We start from the raw sequence: 4,983 nt of genomic DNA on the forward strand, positions 1-4,983 counted from the left end.
GTCCCCGCCCCGGCCCCTGGCGCTGCTCCCTGGTCCCTGGTTCTGCTCCTGCCGCCGATCCTGTCCCAGCTGCTGCCCCGGCACCTGAGTTCCTGTGCCCCCGTCCCGCATCTCCAACCTCTGTCTCTCTGCCTCTATCCCTGTTCCACATCCCCAATCCCCGTTCCACAGCCCAGTCCCTGTGCGCACACCCCAGCTCTCTTCCTTTTGCCCGTACTCCTCCTTCCTAGTCCCTGTCCCTCTCTCTGCCTCTGTCCCTGTCCCTGCCCCAGCCCTGTCCCTGATAGATGTGCTTGGGAAAAGATCGGTTTGTCCTCAGACTTTCTCCCCACACACATACACAGAGACCCTTCAGCTCAGGAGGGGCAGTGTGGGGGTCCAAGGGGAGGGCAGGTCCCCAGGAGGGCGGTTCAGCCCCCAGGGAGGTGTGCCCAGGCCCCACACCTCAAGAAGAGGAGCAAACACAGGGCAGACCGCAGGGGGAATGAGCGGCTGGACACGAAATGCTGGCAAGAGGAATAATTCATACAAATGTACATTTTTAACTGAGCATGGCTAGCAGAGGGACCGCAGTATGAGGAGACAGGAGCAGACCTACCGGTCTGTAAGGTATGTGCCACACTGCTGCCGGATGCCAACTGGTGCCCAGGGACAGCGCGGGCAAGCACCAGTGACATGATGTAAGTGGAAAGCAGAGCGTACCTGCCAGCATTTTGTCAAGTGCAGAACTGGCACGGGCCAGGGGCTCCCTCCTGGATCCGTGTTAGTGCCAGAGGGAAAGGTTCCCTCCGCAGAGGCGTGAGCCACATGGCAGCTGCCCTTCATTGGCACAGCCTGCCGGGCTGGCCCATCTCCACGCCGCTGATGGGAGCCCGCGTGGGGCCCTGGGGACATCCTCACCATCTGTCCGAGCTGTCTCTGCCACTGGCTGTGCATCAAGCTGAGCTCAACACCACCATCAGAACTTTGCTGCAGTTTTCCTGTCTCGGTCTTTGGTGGGGATGGAGCGACGCCGTGTCCCGCATTGTCCTGGATGGGGGAAGCACGGGGACAGACTCCCCAGTGAAGACGCAGAGTCACAGCGGTGCAGGGGGCATCCAGCTCCAGCTGGCAGCTGTCCCGGACCACTGCCTTGGAAACAGAGCTCCTCATCAGCCTGGCTCCGACTTTTCCCTTTTAGCTCCTTTATTTATTTTTCAGCTTCAGGCATTTATTTGTTTGGGATTTTTTTTTAACATCTGTGCCTCCTCCATAAATTTTAGTGCTGGTAGAAGTGATGGACTAACGTAATTTGCTGACGCCAGAATCTCAAACAGGCATAAGCTGTTCAGGCTCCCTCCAGAACTGCCCTGAGGGTATGTTTGACACATACGTTCCCACCCCCCACCCCCCACTAAGTGCCCACTTGCCATCCACAGAGCTTGGGGTCTGCAGACACAGCCAGCCCCATTATTTCATAATGAAGGAAGTGGCAGGGGAAGGGGCGATTGCCTCCCACCACTGCCAGAGTGCTTCCCAGCTGCCAGCAATGCCTTTATTTATTTTTCTTCCAAGAGATAACTCTCTAAGTAAGTTTGGGAGCATGGGAGTATCTAATCAGCCAGGGGATTTCTCACTGAAGTCGCTGTGGTTTGGATATGCCCTGTGGTGATGAATTTTAGGCTTTTTTCTTTGTTTCCAATGGTGTAGTAGCCAGTATTGTCAGTGCAGCTGGGCACTAAAAGCTGTGTTTGTCGCTTACAAGCGAAGGGGAAACTCAGCAAAGCAATGTGGGCAAGGCAAGGTCTCTGCTTGGAAGCCTCATGTTCTGCCTTAATCACCTCCCTCCTCCACTTCTGTACCTTAACATCTTTCTCTCTCTGTCCTTTCTCCTTTTTTTTTACTGTTCCTCCAGACATCTCACCTCTTCTTTGAAGGTCACAGCCTGTGCCCAGTCCTTGGAGTGACACCAGAGTGCTAATACTGAAGGGGACAGACACAAAGGGCTATCTGGGTCCTCCAACCACTAGCACCAGTGTGACTGATACATAGACCAGCCATGATCCCTGCCTTCCTGAACCCTTGTCATCAGAGTCAAAGAGTGCTTCCTAAAACTGCCCTGTAAGTTTCAGGTTCGTCTTCATCTAGAAGAGTGGTGCCAATGGTGCCCATCAACAAAACATGGGGATGAGGAGCATTGCAAGAACTGCAAAGTTACAATTACACATGTTCCTACAACAGTAGGGACACACTTGCTGAATAAACTTTCAGGTGAGCCAAGGCTGTGCCCAACCCCTGTGCTCCAGAGAAAAGGAAGGAAAAGAAACACCATGAGCCCAGTTCTCCCATAGCTCCTCCAAAATGTCCCTTGCATGGAGCTCTTGTGCCTCTCAGCAAATCCCCTCAGGGGATTCTGTCCCCTGCACTGGGTCAGTGTGGTACCTGCCTACTGAAGAAAAGGCATTCATGCAATGCCTTTGGCCAATATTTCCCATTCATCCTTCTCCTAATAACAGCAAGATTAAAATATTGTTATTATTCATAATAGTGCAGTCTACTTAAGAAAAGCAATTTGAACCAACCTGCCTGTATCAAGACAAAAGCTTGTGAAATCATAATATTCTCTATTTTCATGTCTCTGATCCAAGCTTCTTGTGCAAGTTACCACGATGCACTGTTAAAAGCTGAAAGCACCTGATGCTGCAGGACAGAGGTTACCATGGGCTTTCACTCGTCGTATAGTATTTTTTATAGCATGGGAAACAACAGGGAGTAAATGGAGTTGAGAAACGAGTAAAGACTGCTGTCTGCAATGGAGAATGCAATAGGTGGAACGTAAATAATTACCCGGGAGATACAGGGCCCTCCCAGGCATGTATGACAGGGGAAAATCACAGCACAGATGGACATGGCTGTGGTCCATATTAATTTATGACAGTGATTGTCTAGGCATTGGAGCTGCTCACTTCATTCAGAGAGAGAGCTTGCACCCCAAAAGCAGAACGGCAAGGCTAACGGCAGAGAAGCTGCTTTATTAGCATGGCCACAAGCAGTCACTTTGCAAGGGTCAGGGTAGGCTCAGGAATAGTTCAGCAACATTCAGCAATAAGGAGTTCTGTCAGAGCTCCCTGTTTCTGGAAAAGTTTTCATGGGAGAACATAGAAGAACGCTTGTTCTGCTATGTGGGAAGTCCTGATGCAGCACTCCAGCTTTCAGAAACAACTTTCTATGAGTGCCCAATGTTTCTTCATGATTGGCTTAGAACAGTAGAGACCACCAGGCTGCAAGTAGCACTTGTTCACTGTGTTACAGCATGTAACATTTAAGAACAAGTTGAGGCACTGTTGGTTTTCTTACGCTAATAAAGATGGTCAGGTGAAATTTTCAGAGAGCTTTTCACCAAGTGCTTTTTCTTTCCACTCATCCAAGCAAGCAGCTGTCTCACTGTGTGCCTCTCCTCCTAGACATTGGGCAGACTCAGAGAGCTGACCTGCTCCTTTTGCTGCTTGGAAGGTTTTGCTGAAGAAAGGAATACTGATTGCTGAAGAAGCAACGTGATGGATGTGCAGAAGAAACAGCCTTGTAGCTGATACAGTTGATGATCTGTTCAAAGCATTTCTCTTTGAAGAAGTACTGTAGTGTTACTGGAGGCAGTGGTTCCCTTGGGCCAGATGGCCCCACAGCTCATGCTCCTGACCTTATGGAGCACAGGGCTGAGCCTGGCTGTGCAGCAGCGACTCCTCTGGAGATGGGAAATGCGACGTGTTCAGCAAATGCATGCAGTCAGATCGAGCCACTGGCTCTGTGTCTCATCCCACTCCTCCTTGTCTCAATTACAGGCAGGAAAAATGCGAACCATTGATCCAAGGGATGGAACACCTCCCCTACAAGGACAGTTGGGAGCTGGAGCTGTTCAGCCTGGAGCAGAAAAGGCTCTGGGGAGACCTGAGAGCAGCTTTTCAGTATCTAAAGGGAGACTGTAAGAAAGAAGGGAACATACTCTTCAGTAGGGTCGGTTGTGACAGGACAAGGGGAAATTATTTCAAATTAGAAGAGGGGAGATTTAGATTGGATATAAGGAAGAAGTACTTTACAGTAAGAGTGATGAGGCACTGGAACAGGTTGCCCAGAGAGGTTGTGGATGCCCTGTCCTTGGAGACATTCAAGGTCAGGCTGGTCAGAGCTCTGCGCACCTGCTGTAGCTGTAGGTGTCTCTGATCATTGTAGGAGGGTTGAATCAGTTGATCTTTAATGGTCCCTTCGAACTTAAACAATTCCGTGGTTCCATGATTCTTTGATTAAACCATCAAAACAGGCTGGAAAGTTCTTCCCCAATCACTCCAAGGGTCCCTGTATCAGGGAACTCAAGTGGGAGGATGAATCTGACAGTGCCAAAAACAAAACCCAAACCCAAACCCTTCTCTTCTGTCAGAAGTGTTGAAGCTTCAGTGAAGTTGGGCCTCAGCGCATCTGCCTCATGAACGCTGGACAGAAGCACTAGAAGTAATTAGTAGCTAATTGATCTTGTCCCTTCTTTCAAAACAAAGTCTTCTGTTCATAAAGTCTCCTCATTTTCTCCTATTTATGCAGGCGCTGCCACAGCGACTTACCAGAGGAGCCTGGAGCTCTGGAGCGGCCTTGGCCATGCCAAGTAACCCCTTGGGATGAATTCCTTTTTTGTGCACATTGCTGGTCATAGCCATGTAATAATGCAGCCTTGCCTCGCCACTTGCATGAACTTTGCTCTTAAGTAGAGCCCAAGCCATTTCTAAACAAAGGCCTAAATGTGAAATTACAGTCAACTTCCATGCCTATGTTATTACGAGATTTTAATTTTTCTAGGGTATGAACAATAGCAACTATTTGGCTGCGCTGTTTTCCCGGGCGCTGGCACAATATGCATCTTCTGTAAACTGACATCTCATGATTTTGTCTGAAAATAGAATATTTAACTGCACACATTTTATTCTCTCATAGTGAGTTTCATTCAAATGGTCTTAAACT

This window comes from Meleagris gallopavo, chromosome 1, assembly GCF_000146605.3.
Source record: "Meleagris gallopavo isolate NT-WF06-2002-E0010 breed Aviagen turkey brand Nicholas breeding stock chromosome 1, Turkey_5.1, whole genome shotgun sequence".
Taxonomy (NCBI): Eukaryota; Metazoa; Chordata; class Aves; order Galliformes; family Phasianidae; genus Meleagris; species Meleagris gallopavo.